We start from the raw sequence: 25,089 nt of genomic DNA, 5'->3' as shown, positions 1-25,089 counted from the left end.
GAGCTGAAGTAAACGCTGGAGACCAAACACTGAGGTAGATCAGAGTCAGAGAAATCTTAAATGAGACTACATCAGAGATACTAAACCACCGACACAAATACCAACTTTGGCTTGGAGAAAAAGTTTAACGTTTTTGAAGTTTGGCACCAAGTACTGCCAAGGTCCAGTCTCTCTGGACAACATACAGATGACTTTCCATTAGAGAAAGCCAGAAGAAAGTGTAACTTGTATTGGTTTTGATTCTGTCAACCTCAAAAAGACAAAAACCTATGTTTTTTCCAATGTATCATTTACTTTTATGCTAAGGGCTTAAAAAAGTTTTTTTTCAGCACTTAAGAGCCACCAGTGACCTACTCATCCTTGATTTAGGGACTTTCTCAGCTGAGTTTGAAAAATTTGAAATCTGAGGGGATGTTCGTCCTCCTACTGAGATAAATGTTAAAATTGTGCAATATATTATTGGATAACAGGGAAAATGAGTTATGGATGTGTAAACAGTCTGATTTAAAACTCAGTAAGGTAAGTTAAAACTTTTCCAGATATTTTAGTAAATTTGCTGGTTTGTAAATCCAGTTGTGCTCAATAGATTCTATTTGATAACCAAGGAAATACAAAACAGCACTTACTGTATATAGGAGGTGTTTAATATTTTCTCAGGATCCCATTCTTAAATGAGATGTATTTATATGTTTACCTTTATGTTGTATTAAAGATTATTGTGGTGCAGAAAGTTGAACATGTCCATGAGTCTTTACAAAGTAGGGAATTAAATATTAAATACATGCAAATAAGAATGGTATATTAGGTCAGGACTTCAGCTTTTAATTTAATCTTTCATTACGCAGCAGCAATTAGCATACTTAATTTATGGTGACACAAAAAATTAAATGGAGAACAACTGATAATGTATCATATCCCCACAGACAGCCTTTCAAGATATGACAGGAGTCTAATAAATGACTTTGTTGAGTTAAATGTCCATTTATCTTTACATTCTTACCTAGCATATAGTAGTGATGTGTTATTTAGATTTAGGCTATTTTTGTAATATCAGAAAATAATAAGCAATTTCATGTATTGATTTTATAACTGTATCAAAGACATATAAGGATAAATAAATCACGGTTAATTAGCCTGCCTTCTGATGCAGTGTAAAAAATGAGGGTTTGTCATTAGTGAAGTTGAACAGAGGGATACAACATTAGCCACTAAATATTTTTTTTATTGCCATGAGACAGTATACAAAATATTACATATTTATAAACAGAACAAATGAATTAGAGATAGATTTAACAATCCTGATTTGTTTGGTTTCATAAGTAGGATAGAGATGTGGTTTAATATCATCTACCAATAGATATGTAATAAACTACCTATTTTTGGATCTATTCTTAACAAGGATGTGCCATGGCTTTGTTCTAAGATGCTGATCTAAGATGTTCTAAGAATGCTGATCTAAGATGTTGCTATGTTCAGGATGTTGTTCTTTGTTGATGCGGAAAGAATTCCCATCATGTCTAGTAGAAACTACAGAGAGATTCAGAAGAACCTACTTTGTTTATGCTACTCTGTAACTTGCCAGTAGTAAAGATGCTTTATTCATTTGCTGCCGGATGCTTTTATTTTGTGCATTTATTCCACAAATACAATGTCATATTCCCACTGAAGAGAGGAGATCCTTCTGAAGATTGAAAGGGAGAGGAATAGTGCATCTACTTACTGGGGAAGAAGACTGTGAACATGAGCACAGACAGGAAGCACACTGCAAAACCTGAATTAATGCGATCATCTGTAGCTTCAGACAACAATGCTGATATAAACCAAGGAGCTGAACAAAAGTAGAACTATAACGTAGGTTCCTTATTCAGAAAGATATTCACATGGCTATGGAGCAAATAGGACAGACAAAAGCAGATGTCTTTGTGAAACCAATATCTTCAACATTGTATGGTTATTCATAACAATTGCTTTGTTAAAATAAGGCATATGTTGAAACCATGGTCCTGGTAAAGTAATATTTTTTCAACAATGCTGTTTATTGTTTAGATATTTCAATTTCACAGGTAAGGAAGGTAAACAGATGATGACATTGATACTTTATTGCTTAGCTGTATCATTCAGCTTTGCAACTTCTGTGATGTCCTGACAGACGAAATTACAAGACTGTCTCCTTTGGACTTCAAGACAAAAAAAAATTCAGTATCATATTTAATTTTTGTTTTAGCTGCCGAATTAGTATAACTGTATACAATGGGAACTATATTGTGATAACTCATGTGAACTCTGTGTCACATTTCGAACAACTACAACAGTTCATAAACTCATAAGAAAAATGGTAAATCACCCCACAAGCATGATCAGGCAAGACTAAATACACAAATCACTCTTTAGGCTCTGAAAGACAGCATCAGTAGTCTTTATAAAAATTCCGAAGTGCCTAGCAATATCTTTGCAGTAGTCTGTTCTTTAAAGGCTGAAAGTATTAATAAAAAGGACAATTAAAAAATTCTTCTGAAATGACCACCACAAAAATACATTCCATCATTTCTCTCTGCCTTGTCCTCTCATTGCCAATCCATTACGAAGTCTCCAAGAATACTTAGTACATCGTGCTGGAAGTCTCAAGGTCACCATCTGATGCAGCTTGTCCCAAGGAAGTAGTTCGCTTATTTTTTTATAAAATTTTCCCACAAAATGCAAGAATCTCTAAGATAGGAAGATGCATTCACACCATGGGGAATCACTGAAAAACAACTAAGAAACATTGTTTATGAGTTCCCTAAACTGTCTTATGAAGAAGTGAGGATAAATAATGGGCTGCCGATGTCAATACAGCTGGATCTGAGTTGTACATGTCCCCATGAAAGCCAGGATAATAACTTCTGCACTGTGGTTGATCATTAAGGCAGACCTTGAATACCTCGTGGAAGAAGAAGTCTCAAGGAAGACTCTTAAACAAAGTGATGTAAAATAATTTTACTATTAATAACCTGCTAATTGCCTGAATAGAAGTATGAGAATTTGTAGAGCTTAGAAGTGTTTTATGAGTACTTGGGCAGCAAGGTTACACAGTGCCTGAAATCAACCAATTGTTTCCCACTCTTGCTGGGGAAGAGACTCTGAAAAACTCAGTTTTGTCTATTTGTATTAGGATTTACTTATTAACAAAGAGTCTACAGTTATGAAGGTCTACATGTTTATAAAGAAAGAAATTGAGTGAGGTGCCTTCAATTTGAATTTTCTGTTACAATTGGAATTACCCAGTGCTTCAAGAGTATTGCATTTCCAAAATTCCAGCTGTTGTACTGTACTTTGATGATATCCTGGTTATGAATGAATTTTTTAATTTTGAAATTTATTAATTTCCCCTACAGCTTTCTGTCACTAAAAATCCTCTTGCTTCCTTTTGACAACATCCACAGAAATGGACTTGCTAACATGTAGGGACCTTCAAGAATGTCAAAGTATTACTGATGCAAGTTCCCATGTTTATCAGTTATAATCTGTGGAAGTCATTGCTGATCATTGTGTTGTATTAATATAAACATTGATGCCATTCTTACCCATGCACAGTAAGACTTAGTATGAAAATGCATCTTCTATCATTTTCTAGTCTTAAGTTTTAACAATATTTGAACTAAGATATGCATAAAACACCAATGCTTTATATTGTTACTAGAATCAGTGCATTCTATATTTATATTTTTATCTATTTTTGTTTTTTCAAAATGCCTGAAAATAATCCAATCGTTTATTCATACTCCAATATATAAAGAGGCAGAAGGTTATGCTAAGGCTTAGGGCTATGTACTTGTTTAGAAATCAGTGAAATCCATTCTCAGTGACACAGACTGAAAACTGATTTTCCATGTTACAGACCATTCAGTTCCACTGCTGGCTGAATTCTTCATGTTAACATCCTTCTTTGACTCACTGCTTCAGGTTGATCTTACTAAATTAATTACTGCCAGAGTTTAACATCTGCATATGTTTTCAACATGTGGTCATGTGATCATGACTTGTCTTCTGAAAACTAGTGTCTGTTAGGGGGAAATCACTGGGATGATCACTGGGATCAATCTGTTATGGGATTGTGACTACTGAAGGAAGTCACATCTTTACTTCATTAGGTGAAGCACGTCTAGAATGAAAGTATAAGTCAACAGTTTTGGTAGGAATGGTGACTAAATAATAAACATTTTCATGTTCCTCATCTCTCAGCATGTCACTCCCTGTCTAATTACTGGATTTATATTCGACAAACTGCTTATGACACGGCATCTCAAAGCATACCCCGATCACCTCTACTTTGATATACTGTGATATAAGGAACAATCTTTACATTTTACTTTTTATCATCTTCCTTGTGCTCCTTTGTATCACAAGAACTTGCATTTGCCAGAAGCTATGAAACAGGACCGAAGTGAGATCCTTCAACAATTGTCAGTGTCTGCAGGCCTTTCTTAGAAGGAGGAGACTGCCAAGACTAACATCTTCACTTTGATTGTCTGAAAAGTTCATTTCTAAGCATACAACTCCTCATTATTGCATTCTCTAAGTAGGAAGAATTCTTAGATATGGAGGATAGGGTGATATTTAATCAATGTAGGCCTATCACTAGCTTACGGCTTTGTATTACGTTCATGTATTGTTTATTCTTAGTCCAGAAAAAATTTACATCATGCAGTGTTCCTCTCTCCATTCATGAACTGACAACCAGGCAAATACAGGAGACCCAGGTTTGTATGTTTTGTTATTCATGCTGCCTGCAAAAAAGAGGTTGTATTCACCTACTGACTGCTACAGTTCTGTGTATTCTACTTCAGAAATGCAAAATGAGTGTAGTCACCCCAAGTTTCATTTAATCAATGGAAGGATGGGCAAAGATGTTACAAGTGTGTGGCAATTACTGCTTCAACATCACAGCTGTGTGGTCACCTACTGATTTAATGGCAGTTGTACGTAACCAGCAGCTTATCCTAGTGAAGAGGTTATGTAAATATTGATGTGATTTCTAAGCCATAAGCCATATACATTTTTTTAAATTAAATGTACGTACTACATGTGTGCTGATACTGAAATACATTTATTATAAGGTTAGCTGTTAAAAGTCTATTATTGTAATTCTTTGTGGCTCAGTTAATTTCAGTCATTTTAGCTCAAGCTGCAGTAATCTAAGACAGAGGTGAAATTCAGGTCAGAGAATTCTGAGTGAACGGTAAAACATCATGTACCATTCACTTTACAATTAACACATCTTCCCTTGAGTTGGAAGAGATAAGTTAGCTGTGACTCTTTGGACAGAAATCACTGGCCTATTTAATAGAGTGAGATGAACTGGAACCATTTGTTGTTCCTGTTTTGTTTTTTAACCTTGTTCTATTTGATTTATGTCTATAGAACCATGCACTTTAGTTTAATTCAGTGTTCTGCTGGTTTCATGTACTGATTTCTGTTTTTAAGCTATATCTTGAAAGAATTAACATTAAAGATTTCCATGGGGCGCAGCAGGGGAAAATAAGAGCTTAATTTCTTCAGGCTATGTAGGAACTGTGCTGTTCTTTTTTGTCTTTCTTTGCTTAACATATCTTTTGTATGCCTTTGAGTATGAGCTTACAGACATTCTTTTTAACTTGGATTCCAATGTGATATATGAATTATTTAGAAGTAAATACTTCTATTATGAAGTGAAGACTCTGTGACCTACTGTGGTAGGAACAATGGTTTATGCTTTTGGGAATAACACTGCCAATCATTTGTGCTGAAGCATGTAAAAATTGATACAAACCTTAGATGCATGTATATAATGGCTAGAGGACAGAAGGACCTAAGGGTGCCATGCCAATGTTGGGAGAGAAATTGATAGCCCAGCTCGAGTGCATCTACACCAATGCACACAGCATGGGCAATGAACAGGAGGAGCTGGAAGCCATTGTGCAGCAGGATAGCTATGACTTAGTCGCCATCCCATCACAGAAACATGGTGGGACGACTCTCATGACTGGAGTACTGCAATGGATGGCTATAAGCTGTTCAGAAGGGATAGGCAAGGAAGGAGAGGCGGTGGGGTGGCTCTGTATGTTAGGGAGTGTTTTGATTGTGTAGAACTTGGCGATTATGATGATAAGGTCAAGTGCTTATGGGTAAGGATGAGGGGGAAGGCAACAAGGCAGATATCCTGCTGGGAATCTGTTATAGACCACTCAACCAGGAAGAAGAGACAGATGAAGCATTCTATAAAGAGCTGGCAGGAGTCTCACAATTGCTAGCCCTTGTTCTCTTGAGGACTTCAAGTTACCAGACATCTGCTGGAAATACAATGCAGCAGAGAGGAAACAGTCTAGGAGGTTCCTGGAATGTGTGGAAGATAACTTCCTGACACAGCTGGTAAGTGAGCCTACCAGGGAAGGTGCCTCATTTGACCTGCTGTTTACAAACAGAGAAGGACTGGTGAGAGATGTGGTGGTTGGAGGCCGTCTTGAGCTTAGCGACCATGATATGATAGAGTTCTCGATTCATGGTGAAGGAAGGAGGGGGATGAGCAAAACCACTGCCATGGACTTCCAGAGGGCAGACTTTGACCTCTTCAGGACACTGGTTGAGAGATTCCCTTGGGAGACAGTCCTGAAGGGCAAAGGGGTCCAGGAAGGCTGGGCATTCTTCAGTAAGGAAGTCTTAAAGACACAGGAGCAGGCTGTCCCCATGTGCCATAAGATGAACCAGCGGGGAAGATGACAGGCCTGGCTGAACAGGGAGCTTTTGCTGGGACTCAGGGAAAAAAGGAGAGTTTACCACTTTTGGAAGAAGGGGCAGGCAACTCAAGAAGAGTACAGGGATCTCATCAAGTCAAGCAGAGAGAAAAATAGAAAGGCAAAAACCCATCTAGAACTCAAGCTGGCCACTGTTATAAGAGATAATAAAAAAATGTTTTTACAAATACATTAACAACAAAAAGAGAGCCAAGGAGAATCTCCCTCCTTTATTGGATGTGGAGGGGAATATTGCCACCAAGGATGAGGAAAAGGCTGAGGCACTTAATGCCTTCTTTGCCTCAGTCTTTAATAGTCAGACCGGTTATCCCCAGGGAATTCAGCCCCCTGAGCTGGAAGACAGGGACAGAGAGCAGAATAAACCCCCCATAATCCAGGAGGAAGCAGTTAATGACCTGCTATGCCACCTGGACACTCACAAGTCTATGGGACTGGATGGGATCCACCTGAGAGTACTGAGGCAGCTGGCGGAGGAGCTTGCCAAGGCACTCTCCATCATTTATCAGCATTCCTGGTTAACAGGGGAGGTCCCAGATGACTGGAGGCTTGCCAATGTGACACCCATCTACAAGAAGGGCCGGAAGGAGGATCTGGGGAACTACAGGCCTGTCAGCCTGACCTGGGTACCGGGGAAAATTATGGAGCAGTTAATCTTGAATGCGCTCAACAGGCACGTGCAGGCCAACCAGGGGATCAGGCCCAGCCAGCATGGGTTCATGAAAGGCAGGTCCTGCTTGACCAACCTGATCTCCTTCTACAACCAGGTGAACCGCCTAGTGGATGAGGGAAAGGCTGTAGATGTTATCTACCTGGACTTTAGTAAAGCCTTTGACACTGTCTCCCACAGCATTCTCCTAGAGAAGCTGGCAGCTCATGGCGTAGGCAGGTGTACTCTTTGCTGGGTAAAGAACTGGCTGGATGGCTGAGCCCAGAGAGTTGTGGTGAATGGAGTTAAATCCAGTTGGTGGCTGGTCACAAGCGGTGTTCACCAGGGGTCAGTTTTGGGGCCAGTATATTACATACCCACTACACTACCATAAAGATAAATACAGCTTAGGTCCCAGCAGTTTAAATACACTGGACAGACAGAGTAGATGGGGTAGCAGAAAGAAGCAGTAAAAAGATGGTTTACAAAAACCTCATAATCATATTGCAGTCTACAGCAGTTGATACACAGGATTAGGTATCTTCTTGTGGGTCATCCAGAAAGAACTGGAAGTGAAACTTAAGTGACAGAATTTCACCTTAAATTTGTATACTAGATCCATGATGCTTTGCCCACGGGTCTTGTGCTGCATGTGGCTTGTGACCAAGTGTTGCTTCCATCTTCTATTGCTTTTATAGCCAGTAATGGGAGGAGTTTTCTCTCACAGGCGATGCTAGGTAAACCAAATTTCCAGCTTTGGAAGGCAGTGAACTAGCAGGTACTACAATAGCTATCACGAAGTGACACTGAACATAGAAGTGTTCACTTCTTTCCCATGTACTAGACAGTGCCTTTTTTTAACCGTTGTCGCTTTCCACTCTACTTTTAGAAGATGACACAATCTAATTTATTTCATATTTCACACAGTGAACATGACATTGCCCTCCATTAGTCTATTACAGATATTCTAGCCTTAAAGCGAATAGCAAATGCAAACTAATTTGGAAGAATGAATAAAGGGGTATGCACCTTTCACTTCTAAGTCGTTGATCTAAGACCAAACCAACCCAATGGAAACTGATAGTATTTTCTGACAGAGACAATTAATGTGGTAACTCAGTCCCAGAAATGTCTCATCTTCATTCCTTTGACATTCCCTGGCACTGCTGATGTGGAAACGAAAAGAGACTAAAATTACTGAAATATGGAGAATGGGCTAATAAGCAGTTTGTTTTACTCTTTAATGCTGGTACTTAACAAAATAGGAAAATGTAACTCACCAATACTGCTACAACTGAAACTTTTAATTTACTTCATATTTTTCATGCATACAAAAATTTGTGCAGTACAAGAGAGTAATTGAAAACATTTTCAAACCACAAAATTTGCTCATGCAACCTAAAACCCTGTAGTTTCCCAAAAGGTGCAATTTAACTTGTCCTGACTAGAACCTTCTTTTGTGCAGAACCTTCTTTTTCAAGAATAGTCTGCTTCGTTATATAATTTGGTATTTCCATATCCACGCTATGTTTCAGAATAAAAGGTATTTTGAGGCTTAAGGAGATGGAGGAGTATGAGAGAAACCACTCTCTCTCTCCTTTTTTTTTTTTTCCTTTTCACATGGCTTTCTTGAGTTTTCATCTGTCCCCAAAGACAAGCCTCCAGTCTGAGAAATAACAGTAGAAATATTATTAAGGGATGTCTGTGCCACATTTCTGAGTAATACAAAAACATCTCCGATAACAAAACCATCAAACTAAAGACTTTGATAAGCTTTCCTCAAAGCACATTCCCTGCAATAGAACAACCCTTTCATGTCCTTCCCTTTATCCTGGTCTTTTCAGTCCTCAATACCTTTCTTTTAATATCTTTTTTATGTCCTAAATCAAACATTTCTGAAAATTAGGTACTAATCCTCTAACCAGCTTTCCAGCTTTCCAAAGAGAAACCTTTTACAACTGCAGAGTGGACCACTGAAGTCATTGGGCATTACCCCAGTGTGTAACCAACAAGAGGTTGGATGCTTTAGACTTGTGTCTTTTGTAGCAGTATCCTATTTCTAAAAATTATCTAGGTGCTAAATAATGCTTTCTAAATTAAATAATCTATTCAAGTATTATTTTGGTTTCAAAAGTTCTCTTATGAACTGTAAAATACTTATATATCTAATCTCTTCCTCCATGTGAAAACTCATACTCTGAGCTGTATAAGAAGTATGGCTCTCCATCAGTGTCATCACATGCAATGTTGAATTCTAAGTCTGTAAAGAAATAAATTAAAGGTGGTAAATAATATTTATTAGCATGTAAGGCCTATCAACCATTTAAGGATTCAGAACACTTAATTCAGGAACTTTCATAAATTATTAGTTAACCAGCTACTGCACATCATCTGAGCTACAGAAACTGATTATGCAAGAGATCTTAGTCTGTAGCAAACACAAGGTGAAACAAATTAATTTATATCTCAGTGACAGAGGTTTAAACTAGAACATTTTACCTCAAATTTACATGGGCTAAGAGTATGAATGTTTGCCTAGAATGTTGGCTCCGATGACACACAGTAACTTGATGAGCTGCAAAAACTTCTGTCTGAGCCCTAAGTCAAGCTAATATCTGTGGAGTGGAATCTGAAGGACCAGCTCAATTTCCAGTGAGATTCATGGCCCCTTGAAATGGATCCAATAAAAAGAAGAAGTTGAATACAACTATATCAAATAAAATAATTTCAGATATTGAGAGATGTTATTTACAATATCATGTAACAATGGTGAGAATGAAGGAATGAGTTTATATAACTGATATTTCTTTTAAAAATTATGACAGAACCATAAAAAACAAAATAAACAAATTGTTTCCCAAATTTAATATCCTTTTTTTGCTAATTATTCATATGCATTCCTGAGGCTATGAATTAGCTTGAACAGTTCCACATGTACACTGCATCCACTCATCCAGCACTAATACCCCTTTATTTACCAAACATACAAAATATTTTTAGATAATTGTTTCCCATATGTGCATTTTCCTAATATATAAGTGTGCAGGCATGTATGTGTATCTATGTATATACATTATTCTATATATATATAAATGCACAAATATATAAACCTATATATTTATATATATAGATTATTTCTCTTTGGAAACTAAATATTATTTTTTACTGTTACTGTAACACAAACAGATTAACACTTCATAAAATAAGACATAACTGCTGAATACAGTAGTGCAGTTTGCTGGTAAGTCAGACTTACCACGTGATCTGTACTAGATTCAAGGATGGGCAAACAAGTCAGGGAATAGCTCTGCAATAAAGAATAAGATGTGAAATAGAAATCCAAATGTTATATGAGCTAAATCTTAACAGATCTCCTTAGACTTGCCACTACACTTGCAGACTACACTTGCCACTAGTGCCAAGAAATAAGGGGATGATTCTTGGCACTAGGTGATTCTTCTTATCTATTTTAGATGTCTATCTTAAAATAACATGAATCATCATCTTGAAATGACTATTTCTCTTTCTAGGATTCTCAGTTGACTAGCTCAGAAGTAGATGTCTACCCTGAGAATGGTACATGTGTGTATCAATTTATATTATGTTGCAACATCACTAAGTGTTCCTCTTTCTTGGAAAAATCCTCGGGGGGATCCAGCTCCAGATTAGCTCACCTGGACATACTCATATGTAGATAAAGTCAGGTCAACACAGTCAAGGGGAAATTCAGTTTACTCTGAAGGGTCAGTTCAGGTAAGGCAATGCTATAGCTCTGTTCAGCTGCTTGAACATAGACTGTTTGTGCCTTTTGTGCTGACCAATGATACTCCCATCAGCCAAATCAAAAGGGCACATGTCTCCTGGGTAACTTGTATCATATCTGCCAGACTCATTCAGGAATTTAGGACACCATAAGGCATCCTAAATGATACTAGAAACCTAATTTTAAGCAAATTAGTTTAAATCCCTTGTGGCTTATCAGCTGAATCACCACCCATGCTTCATTGACTGCATGGTTTAGAGATCGTCACTGAATGTAAATAAAACTTAAATAGGGACATCTACACCTAGATACCCCCGTTTAAGTGTCTGGGGAATGGATCAAAAAATGCTTAAAATAGTTGTTTAGTATCACCTGAAATGAGATAGGGTATCCACAAAATCCATATGGATTGACAGATATATTTTATGACTTATGAAGTCCTGAGTACATTTAACTGAACTGAATTACACCTTCAGTCTCAAACTGAAATTCAACTCTCATGTAATTTTCATCAGATGCAAAACCAACATGGACATCTTTAATAAATAACTACAAATTTGTCTTCTCTGGCACAATAAAGAGTTAGGCTGAAATCAGAATTAAGATTAAATGCCTTCCATTAAGCTGAAACAGGTTATTCTCTTTGATTTGGAAATTTGATTGATATTCCATTCTGGTAATTTATAGAGACATCCTAGTAACTAATATTTGTGTGATACATTTTTAAAGTTAATTATTTTCTTGGGAAAATACTTTAAATCCTGCAGTTCAGATTAAACTCTTGATCTTCCTTGTATATGATAAAGTAATGGTTTCTAGGAAGTTCCGAGCCAAAAGTGAGTTTAAAGTAGCAGGTATAGAACTCTAGAAGTAGGAAGTTCTCCAGCAGCAGTATGTATGATAATTGCTCAAATTGCCCAAAGATATTTTGTTAGTGTAATCTGTTTATATATTCCCTCTTTCTAATATTTACACTGATAAGAGCTTCAGAGATGTGTATAATTATTCTCTGTGGAAATAATCAAGATAATTAATATACTTATTTGAAAATATGTAAAAACGCATTGAAAAATGCTTCACTAATCATTCTATCCTGATTTTACATATAAATAATGTATAATAGGGCCAGTTCTGCCTACTTTGGAATCTACGGGGTTTTGCCATTAAATTCAATAGAAACAGCATCAGGTCCAATATGAATATTTGAGTAATGTGCTGAAAGATAAACCATAAGTATACTTTAGAACTAAGATAATACTCTATGGTATCTCTGAACGAGAAAAGGAAAAATAAAAAGACTACTTAATCTGCTTTCTAACTCTAATATTCCCTTTTCCCATGTTAGCAGTATTGGTCCTGATTTGCTTTTTACGTTAAGACTGAAAGCTCTTTTCAGCTTCTGAAAACTTGAAGGTAAATGAACGACAGATTTTTTTAGAATTAAGTTTTACTGAATTAATCTGTTTGCATTCTTGAAGTTAGAAGAAATGTGGAATTCATTTTACTTGCTGAGCATGCTAGGGTCAAGACCTAGCCATTTCTGGGCACAAAGAGACCTAAGGAAGGACATCTATCAAGTGTCTCCAATTTCAAAAGTAACATACAGTATGTTACCTTTGAATACTCCATAATGTGGCACCCTGCTAGATGGGGACAAAATTTTTAGCAGGGCCTGTTGTGATAGGACAAGGAGTAATGGTTTTAAACTAAAAGAAAGTAGATATACACTACATATAAAGAAGAAATTTTTTATGATGAGGGTGGTGAAACAGTGGAACAGATTGCCCAGAGAGGTGGTAGATGCCCCATCCCTGGAAACATTCAAGGTCAGGTTGGACGGGGCTCTGAGCAACCTGATCTAGTTGAAGATGTCCCTGCTCATTGCAGCAGCAGTTGGATTAGATGATCTTTAAAGGTCCCTTCCAACCCAAACTGTTCTATGTTTCTATGATTCTATGTCTATTTCAACATCTTTTCTCTCTCTGTTTGACTTTTTGCTCCATATTTTCTTGGGGGGGGCGTGTGTGCACATATTTTCTAAATTCAGGAGTTGGCTTCTATAGCTCCTTCTTCTTCTCTCATGCTTGTTTTCTGCTAATTCTTTAGTATGTTTTCTTTTTCTCATTGTCATAGCCTTGTTTCTGGGTTTAGCTATGCTAATTGCAACTGGAATGGCTTTTCACTTGTCACAAATAGAGATTGATCATATATTTCTCAGATGTCCAAATAGCTTGGGTGGCCTTATATTTTAAAAGTCATTTTTCTAAAATTTATTAGCAGGGCTGAGCAAAGGAGACACTGATGAAGATGACTGGATTCTTACTAATACAAAGCAATCACACATTTATACTTCTGACCAACATTGTATCTTTTAAAAAAAACACTCAGGCCCTGAACACACAGCTTACCTTTACAGCTCCAAAAACTCATTAGTGATATCTGTGTACATTTAGTATTGAAAAGGAACAAAACTTTGCCCTTATTTCAAGGTTTTTTTGTCTTTAGAATAAGCATACAAAACCTGAAGTGTATTACAACTTACAAAGAATATCAAGTAAGAAGGGAAAGTATTCACTTCTTAAGCTGTGTAATTGTTTAGCAGAAGTCAGTTCACTGACTGTTCACATAAGTAAATCTACTCCATGTCTGCTGGAGTATTGAGATACGCCAAGAAAACATCCTCAGTCCCAGCAGGAACACAGTTTAAAAAGCCTTTCTGGTCTTTCTGATCTTTCTCACTCTCCTGCTCTCAGACAGGTATACACAAAGGCATATATGAACATACACATATTAGGCAACCGTATTTGTTTGTTCTTTTTCAAAGTAGTATGGATTTTTCACTTATGAAGTCAAACATTTCATGGTATTCTGGTAACTACTGAGCATTTATGGATTTTCTGCACACATGCATTGAAAATATTATGGTAATCTGGAACTTCTAAAACCTTTTAAAAATCATAAGAATTCTTAATTATTATAATCACTGTGGCCATACTCTGATAGGAAACCAGGTCCCCAGTTTTATACCAAGGATCACAGTATACAAAAACTTTAAAAAAATTATTTTTCATTGCTTACATGGACATGAAGTCTTGAAAATTACACCTTTTACTTCCTGTAGTTGCCAACTTTAAATGCTACTCATAGAATAGTCTGCTATAGTTTCAGAGTGGATTTCATGGTCAAACCAATGATGAAAAAAAAAACCAGTAGAAGATAACATGGTGCCTTTATCTTCCTTTAGATGTTGTTAGTGTTCCAGTCCTTCAAATCAAATTGTGCAGTGACTGCTTATGGTACTATCAGTGTAAAAAGTCCTATCAGTTTTCTCTTTGTATCAACTAAGTATTTGTGGCAACTGACTGATATTTTGTTATACATTCTTGCCACACTATTTAAGCTAATATAATGTTCTGTGTGTTTTACAGAAATACTTATTACAGATTTTTCCCATACTGTATTTCAATTTATCTTTTTTGTACTTCATGTAAACAGTGCAAGCATTTGGCTCTTGAATTACTAAGTCTGATGAGGTTTCCTTTTTACAAAGTAATCAGCACACAGATGGAATCCTTACCATTCCTTTTGCAAAGTTATAGGTGTGCTGTATATCCTTAGGACATCATTGACAATAGTAAAAAAATAATAAAATATATTATGTATATCCATCTCTGTTGTCTTGATTTCAGCTTTCACTGGATCACAATCAGGAAGCAGTACTTTGCATCCTCTTTTTGCTTGTTATCTGTAATAGCACTGTAGATACAAAATGGCAAGGAAACAAAAAAAGAATTGCCATGATTACACTATTCATAACTTCAGCAGCATCTATAAACTTCATAATATTTGGTGTCTAAATCCATTTCAGGTTACTTTGCTTGTGTATTTTTGGATTTTTCTTACACTTCATTCCTGATTTTTTTTTTCTTTCGACCTTTCTCTCTTTTCTACCTGGTTTTACTTATTTACTTTGTCCTTAGCTTTTATTTTTCTGCTTTCTCTGCTTCTATATCTTTTTTGTATTGTTTCTGTCATCTCTTGCCCCTGTTATCACAACCTTGTCCATTCCACCTTGCTCAACATATCCATTCTATACAGAGGATTTTTCATATTTCTCTAGTGCCTTACTCTTATTTTCTGTACAAAAATAAAGCTTTTGTTCAGTGTGTCTAGAAACTACTGATTGATTCTATTCTTTTTCTTTTGTCTCGGTAGAACTGGTTTCCTCTTTGGTTTCTTTCACCCAGTGTTACGTGTGAGCAGCATCCAGACCCTCTCAGTAGTAAACAGAAATTTAGTCAATACTTTTGTTGGAGACAAGCAAGCTATTCAAGTTGTCCAAATGGTAGAGACTTAAAATTCTTGGCTGAACAGTTCTCTTGACCCCACAGACCATATTGCTTGGGGGCTTCAGCTCTGCAGTGCCACAGAGTTTCAGGTGTACCAGTCTTTGTGGCTGGAGGCATGCTAAGTTCCAGAGTTTTGGTATTGTTGGTAATGAGTTACAAACTAGGATCTAAACTCTCGATGACTCTGAATATGAGTTCCTTTCCTGCTGATGGATGTCATTGCCTTTCTAAAAACTGAAGTACTGTGTATTAATGATCCTATCTAAAGATACCTGCCAAAAATAACAGGGGCTTATCTAATGAGATACATGTCAGTTGTCGTAGGTTTGGGTGTAAAAATGCACTTAGACATCTACATTGCACCTAGTTCTGTTGTACAGACCAATTATACCATCTGTTTGATCTAGACAAAGTATTTCTGACAAAGCTTGAGCTTGAATAGTTTCCTTAATTTACTACAGTTACTACAATTAATAACTGTATAACAGTAGTTTTGATCAGATGACTGACAATCCTTCCATCCATTTGAGCCTTCTCTGTTTGTTGACCTTCTAAGTCTACTTAATCTCTTTCACTGTCTTCTCTACCTGTGGAGAAATACTTGTATGACTGTATACAATTAGTTTATTTATTGTATGAGTGATGTATGCATGTATGTACGTGTGCATGTGGGTGCTCTGTGCCACCTACCTACCTTTGAAGTAGATACGAAACGAATGATTAAAAAAAAAAATTATCTTTAAATTAATGATGTTCATAGTCATTCTTTACATATCTTCTTGATCTTAAATACTCCAGGTCCAGCTTCTTCACAAAAACACCTGAAACTGATTTCCAGTACAGTTATTGTGATACTGTGTAATTGCTTTGAGAGGATGCACTCACAAATATTTGAACCATTCTTCAACCTGCAAGTTAATACCAAGTGTGGGGTCAAATTTAACCATTGGCTAAACTAATCAGCTGTGCAATTTTATTCTAAATGAAAAAATTCAAAATGTGTTGTTTTGCTTTCTAGTCTTAGCTGTAGACATCAGAGGTGTGAATTCACAGTAGTCAAGTATTTATCTACAGAAATGAAGGGCAATGTAAACTGCTGTTCATTTTCCTCCACAACTTTAGCATCTGCGATTACTGGGACAACAAAAGAAAGAGAGAGAGAAAAAAAACCCAAACAAACAAAAAAATTTCCTCCTTCCTGTCAGTGAGAACAGTTTACATTTCAAGACAGCCTTTTTTTCTTACTTGTTTCTAAAAGGATTCTGACAGAATGTACTATTGAGATGCGATTTAAACATCTGACAAGAGGACAGATTAAGCTAATTTTTGTTGTGTGATTTTTATTATAAGGAATTTTAAATAAATAATATATTTTTCTGCAGTTGATTATTTTATGGCAAAGCTCTCTCCTTTTTTTTTTAGCTTTGCATATGGCAAAAGCCTTGGGGGAGAAATGAGACAAAGATCGGTTTTGAAATGAATAGAGAGAATAAATATAATGTATCTTTATATAGCAATGCAGACATTTTCCATATTAATAAAAAAAAAGAAGAAAACAAAGATGTTTTTGTAACATGTACAAGATCTAAATAGTATTTTAATGCAAATAAAATGGAAAATAAGTTAAACAAATATTGCAAAGACAGAAAATTTCAACAGGAAGGTCTATGGATACATTTTTCTTCTTCGCATCCTTAGTGAAAAAACATGCTAGCTTAATTATGCCAAACTTGAGAAGAAGCAGATCGGCAAGAGATTAACTGTAAAAAGTGAGACAGCATATCAGGATAGGAGTAATGCAGTGCTTTTTTAAAATGGAGAACTGCACATTCTAACTGTGCAATATAGGGAATACAATCATGAATTCTGAGAGGTTAAATCCTACCCTGGATTGTAGTGTCTCAAAGGAGCAGAAAGAAATAAATGAATACCATGTAGATAAGAGCTATATTTCTCATGAGGCAGAGATGCATGAGACATGATAAAAGATAACATATCACCCAAATATTCCCTAGCGCATTTCAGGTTATTTAAGAATTTGGTACTTATAACCGAGAACTACTGAACCATGAGAGGAGGAGGGGAAAGAGTGGGAGGGAGTTATGCTCACAAGAAGAGGTCCCTCTTGAAGAAGGTGTTTGTATCTCTTCACAGAACTGTGTGACACAGAAAATGTGTAGGACACGTCTTACCACATTGACATAATGGTAAAAACAAGTGGTCTAATCGTAAATGTGAAGACTCCATTTAATCCACAGGATGTTTTTCTACACCTGATAGAAATCTAGAGATCTGCAGATTCTATGAAGTCCAAGCCTTTTATGGAAGTGGATCAATATGTAGCTTTTAAACCACAAAATTTATTTGTGATCCTGGCAAGAATACTGAAGATTACCAGCTAGATTTCTCCCTTAATATCAAATAGCCTGAGAGCCACTGTCAAAAACTATTCTGACACTGAATGCATGGAAGGGTCTATTTGAGAATGAAAGATTACCCTACTCAGTGAATTGCTTCATATCAGAGCGCAATGGATCAAGGACTCGAGGGGTAAATCGTCTTGTCTGATGTTAGGTTAACAAAATCAGGGATGGAAAACTTGAAAGAAAACCTACAAAACCCAGAGGACGTTATGCTAATCTTTTTCTGTGATGAAAAAAAAACAAATGAAAGGAAATAGGACAGACAAGAAAAATAAGACTTCTGCAGTACAAAAGGTAATTGAGGAGTTCCAGGCTACTGCTTCATTTTAATTTGAAGTTATCCATAATCAAGAGCCTTACTGTAGAAGTTGTGGTTATTGTTTCATGTCAAATCTAAGAATGGGAATGAAAAGCTCAGTGTATTTGCTTCCAGAGATTTGTGAGAGGTTCAGAAGAAACAGTCCTTAATAGAAAAAGTTATCACTCAGTTATGACTGAAAAATTTTAAGGAAATATAATTCATCCACATTACAGATCTGAAATGACTGGTAAAAATACTGAGGCCAAAGAAAAGCATTCTTCTCCATCCAGCAGAAAAACTTCAGAGACCTGCTTTGATTGTAGGGGATACTGTTATGACATTTATTACAGACCATCAATAAAACATGCCAATGCGGATGCACTCTCCTTGTCCTTGGAGAACAGGCAAAAGGAAATACTGAATGCAGATTTTCTTCCTGAGAAGTTATTCTGATCATAATTAGAAAAAAATTGTTCTTCAAATGAGGAAAGAATTTACTTTTAGTCTGTAAATAAATTTTACATTTTGAGACTTAATGCATGGCATAACCAAAGAATATATTATGGATTAATATTATATAGATTCAGCATATTGGAAATACACATCAAAAAAGTTTCTTCCTCTGGACTAACACAGTAATTTCATCAAAAACAATTAAAATGGAATTATATGAGTGGCACAAGAATAAGTTATAAAAGAAAGAAAAAAGAAAAAAGAATTAATAGCTAGCAGTCATTGTGGTTGGCTATTTTTAAATTGAAACAAAGAAATAAAATTAGTCAGTAAGTCTATGTCTAGACTTTTCTGCTGAGGTGAACCAACATGTGCTAAGGATTTTGCTTCTCTCTTCTCCAGACTGGGGATCCGTCTTGCTCCTGGCGTGACTCCCATATGGCCAAGTTTCATTCTTGTGGAAAACAGTGTTGGAAAGACTATATAGACATTTACTGTTCTATGAATAAGTAAGAACCTATTAGTTGGAAAATGACTATCATTTACATGGGGTAGAGTAATCCAGCATGATAAGGAAATAATTTAGTCAATATAATTGAGAAGTACAACCAGATTTCATCACTGTTTCCCAATGTTACTGCTGTCTGATTAAGTGTACTTTCAAGATGAATTTGGCAAAGAATTGGCTGGCATACAGTTAACTGGATGGACAGTCAGGTGAGCTGGGAACCTAGTAAGAATATTATACCACTGTTGTAAGAATGAAGATTTCTTGGATAGATATGTTTGCAGGATGTACCTCTGAATGATATGGAATCGAATACTCTTCTGGAGAGTCCTTTGAATGGATGGTTGCTTTCTAAGCCTGAAAAAGGGTGGTAATACATGCCCACGTGGATTCTTTCCTTCCCCCATCCAAACAGATTATAGTGCAATGGGTGGAGTTCTGAAAGAGCCATCAGTTTTACAGTTTACTTAGTGTCATTCTTGCATGAAGCACTGCCAAGGAAACATGACACTTTCTCCATTTTACCTCTTCTATTCCCAAGGAAAAAAAAAATCTGGTATTTTGGGTCTCAACTGGGTTTAACTACTCACCTCTCTCTTGTTGCACATTGCACTATTATTTTATTATTTTATGATGTTATTAGCTATTTTATTCTTTTAATATTACTATTATTTTACCTTGGACTTTAGTAAACAATCTAAGATTGACAAATTATAAGTTTAACTAATCTTTAGCTACCAAAAAAAATCTTGGCTGTTGAAATGAGCAAGAGATTGCTCAACATGTTGCATCAGTTGCACCCTCTTCTGCTGACAGTCTTGCAGTTCTTTGTTTATCTCTGATTTTAGTTCAGACTATATAGCCTGAAACATATCTTTCTTTTTGTTCTTAGAAATTTTTGGATGGAAACTCTGGAGGATCTGTAAATACATTACCAATTTGTTTGTTTTAGGTTGACTTCAGTCATAGTTTCAGAGCTTTACTGAATTTCCATTTAGTGAAAGAACAGGAACACGTATACATTTTAATTCTAGTTCAATATTTGAGTTTTAAAATGGAGAATTATATTCACAACACTGACACTTCTTAGCTTTTAATTACATCCATTTAGAACCTTGTAATATTGGGACAGGTGATCCTCATAAGCAAAACCCTTTGTACAAAACAATTATTAACATTTGTGGGCTAGCTGAAACTCATCATTATTTTCATCTGAACCTTGTAAGAAATTATCATTAAAACTGGATTGTCCTGTCTGCTGTAGTGTTGTCAGAATCACGGGCTCTTTTTATTTTAGGAGTAACTGTTTAGTGAGACATATTTACAAATGCTGAACTGCTGTGCCTTTACTCTGAACAGTAAGATGGTTTCAGCTCAGTACAGGTGCTGTGCATTATATATTTTAACCTATGATTTTTTCTGAAAAAAGAAGTACTAAAAATAGTAGTAGTAAAAAATAAATAGAAAACAAGGAAAGAAAAAAGGACTAACACAGGTGATTATATAGCTCAGAGGGGATTAGAGAATTAAGTTATGAAAATATTTAACTCTACACAAACATGCACATTAATGCATAAATATATATGCACATACAATTACTTATACATGCACATGCATGTGCGCACATGTGTTTGTGTGTCCATTAGTCAAATATAATGTTACTGGCACACACGGAGGTATATAAGCACCAGTAGTGTTGTACAGCCTGCAGAGAAGATGAATTCCTCACCAACTGCAAAAAAGTCAGGAGTGGTCTTGATTCAAGCAAGACCATGTGTGTGTGTATATACACATGTATATATAGTGTATACACATATATATAGTAGAGTGTGTACATTACATATAACATCTATGAAAACTAATTCACTAACTCCTTGACTCAAATTATATGTAAGGAAAGAGTTGTAATTGAGGTAATATTGGCTGCTCCTTAGGAACGTGATCTAATTTCTAAACACTACCCTTCTTTGAAGGAAGAACAAAAGGTACTTTTGTCCAAAGTTTGTTCTACTATAGGATGCCTCAAACTGAAGTAAACAACTCCTCCAACAGCAATGCAATCATGTTGGGTTCACATTGGCTAACAGCCAAATGACTACCCAACTGCTTGCTTGCTCTTTCCCCTCAGTGGGATGAGGGGAGAAAATAAGATGGATGGGAACAAGAAAAATTGTCAGTCAAGGCAAGGACAGTGAGTTGACTTACCAACTACCTTCACAGGTTGACCTTGGCCTGCTGCCAGACATCCAGCTGCTCTCTCACTCTTCCTCCTCAGGAATAGCTTTTGGGTCAGGATAAAAACAGGCAGATTGCTTACCAACTACCATCATGGGCAAAAGAGATTTGACTTCAGGAAAATTAATTTGACATATTGTTAATTAAAAATAGAACAGGATGGTGAGAATCAAAGGAAAAAAACTAAAACACCTTCTCCCCACCCCACCTCTTTTTTCCCAGGCTCAGCTTCATTCCATTCTCTACTCTTGTATCTACTTCTCCCCCAAGTGTCACAGGGGGATTAGGGAGTTGAGGTCAGTTCATAATGGCTCCTCTCTACTGCTCCTTCATCCTCACACTTTTCCCCTGCTCCACTGTGGGTCCTCTCCATGGGCTGTAATTCCTGTCAGGAAAATATCTGCTGCAGTGTGGGGTCCTCCACAGGCTGAATTTATCTCAGGATATATCCACCTGCTCCACCATGGTGTCTGCACAGGATGCAGGGGAATCTCTGCTCCAGCATCTAGACCACCTCCTCCCCCACCCTTCTTCTCTCATGTTGGTGTTGACACTGCTGTTTCTTACTGTCTTTTTGTTCCTTTCCCCTCTCTCTGTTCAGTATTTTTTTTTTCTCTTTCTTAAATACATTTTCCCAGAGGCACCACTACCTTGTCTAAGGGGCTCAGCTGTGTCCTGTGATGGGTCCATTGGAACCAGCTGTGTCCAGCATAAGGAAGCCCCTGACCTCTCCTCACAGAGACAACCCCTTCAGCCCCACTGCTGCCAAAATCTGGACAACTACACCCAATACAACAATGCAGAAAGACACACTTTTTACAGATCTCTGTTGAGAGGATTCTCCAATACACAGAAATGTGACTGAAGTCAGAATGCGGGCTTTCCTTCAGGGCACAAATGTAATTTGTCTTCTACTCCATCCTCTGTTTCCACAAAGCTTGTGAAAAGCCAATCTTTTTTTGAAATGTCTGAATTTTTGCAAAGTTTTCTTGAAATTTTCCAACAGTTTCAAATTTATTAGATGGTGTTTTCACAAGCTTCCTCTGGAATCCAGTATAAAAATGCGTTGTGAAAGGATAAAGATTTGGTGTATAATCTTGCATATAAAATCTGAAGCTGTAACTGTCCTTAGGGACAACTTGCGGCATACCTATGGATATGTTAGTAAAATAGTGCAGAGATAACTGTAGAAAACAGAAAGAACCACTGGGTGATGAAAATTTTTATGAAAGCTAACAAATTGGAAAGGCCTTTCTCCGTGGCTGCTGTTTTCAGAACTTTCGCAGGAACTCATAGCGACAATGCAAATCCTTTCCAGTGAAGAAAATAAATTAATCTGTATCATCTACATCTGGAGTAAGTTCTTTAGCCACCAGGCACAGAGAGAAAAGAAAAGAAGCAAACAAAAGAAAACAAAACACTGTTTTTTTCACTAGGGAACCAATGAAGTAATATGCTACCCTCTCCCTGGTTTTTGAATGAAGCAGGGTTAAAACACATTTCCAGAGAAAATATTCTACTGTTGTGTTTCTTATATTTATAGAAACACACACTTGTCTACGGAGGGGGGGGGGGAGGAGAGAGAGATTTTATATAGACAATGATTTAAACCAAAACCTTGTTCTCAGTTGTTTCATATGAGCGAGTTTGGGCAGTTAAGGAATCAGTAGGCTGGTTGTTTTAAAACCTATTCTAACAACTAAATCCTCCCAAGAACTGTATGGGAGGCTTGGGACAATGTCCTTTACTTTTGTGACTCAAACTAATTTGGGTAGCTAAGACCCAAAACTAATTGCAGAAATAGTGAGGTTTCTTGAACTTATGTCCTTTGTGAATTTAACTCTTCAAAGCACACAATGAATAATATTAGTTACTGTAACGAATAGACAATTTTAGCTTAGTTTCTCAAAGAAGCAAGACTTTCTCAGTTACATTCTGTTCATCTGTCTGTCTCCTATCTCCAAAGGCTTTTGAGCATATTAGTCAATTTTAACCTCATTTGATGAAGAAGTATGAGAGAGAATGAATACTTTGTAAAATTTGTGAAACTGCACTCTGGGTAAAAGAAAGACCAAACTAGCACTTTGCTAAGACAATGGTGTGAAATTAAAAATAATCTATTCTGTTTGCCCTGTTGCTGTCCAATCAGCAACATGAACTTGCCCCTGGCCAGCCCACACCCATACCAGAATTAGCTGATGAGATACACTGTCTGCTGTCTATACAGTGAATTAGAATAGCCTCCTATTGCTGTGTTTTAGGGATTGTTGATGTCCTAACGCATATCATAGAAGGAGCAACAGTCATTCAAATTAGAAAATGAGAAGAGTTTCGTGGCAGAAATCTGTAGCAGACCAGCTTCATTAATTCTTCTCACAAACAATGTCTTTGGAAACCTACATCTGGGACCAAACCTAAGCAAAATTTTCAGCCATTGATGTAGGAGACGGAAGATTTCCTGATAGTTTGCTTATTCTGTTCCATCATCTGTTATATGATAAAACAGTTCCAAAATATTAAAAAAAAATAAAATCAAGGTTTCAACTACAAAAAAGAATTAAAGATACAAGTCCAGTATTTCACTCATGATTACCATTTTGTCTGTATTTATTTTCTTATTTCACCTCCTTTGTCTCTTTTAATGACCTATTTTGAGGTTAGGTCATTGTTACATGTTTCGCAATTTCTCTTTCTTAGAGAGCAACCTGTAAGTGAAACTGTCTTGTTATTAATTAATATTGAAATGAACATTATCTATAAAGCATGTCTTTTACCTAGTGTAACAAAGATACTAGGTGTCCCTTTCTGTCCTTTTTCCTATAAGAAAATAAAATTATATGCATCTATTCAGACCTACTCTGAACATTTTAAATTTATACTAGCTGTTCAGATACATAGATATTAAAAAAATATCTGTGAAAAATATCTGTAGGATCCTAAAAATTCTCTTAAACTAAGATACAGATATAAAGTCAGAAGCATATGAAAACCTTGTTGAAGTTTATGAACAGGCAATGAGATTGTTCGTAGAACTGCAAAACCTCCTCTCACTTAGTGCTCATGTTTATGTCTCTGTTCCCAAGAAAAATCTTCAGGACTACTTCAAAAACAAGCAAACAAGAAGATATATATGAGGAGAACAGAAAAAAAACCTGTTGGTGGACTTTCCTTTGGAATGAAACTAAAACTCAGAGGGAACCTGCAGGGACTGATACAATTCTAACCCTTTAGAAAGAGAAAAAAAACACTCTAGGATTTAGATCACGAGCTCTTTTCATGATTCTGAGAAGTAGCTATAGATTTATAAATACTGAATGTTTTAGTAAACGTGTTTTATGGTCAATAACAACATGTAGTTAAAATATTTTCAGGATATCAGATTCATAAGCCTTTAAAATATGTTTTTTAAGTATGTTATGTTAAAGGAAAATATATATCATGCCAGATCCAACATCCTGAGAGAAGTGAGGCTGCTGCCACTCCATGTCTCCAGGTCCAACCACTAGTGAGGCTGAAGATGTATTTCCAGCAGGTACATGTATGTACACAAGGCAGATATACACCACATATTTACAGGTATACACAGGTGGTGGCACAGATCACAGATGGACACACACATCACTCACACAATCAGTGGCAGC

Source organism: Mycteria americana, chromosome 1 (assembly GCF_035582795.1).
Source record: "Mycteria americana isolate JAX WOST 10 ecotype Jacksonville Zoo and Gardens chromosome 1, USCA_MyAme_1.0, whole genome shotgun sequence".
Lineage (NCBI taxonomy): Eukaryota > Metazoa > Chordata > Aves > Ciconiiformes > Ciconiidae > Mycteria > Mycteria americana.
Note: the sequence above shows the minus strand (reverse complement) of the source record.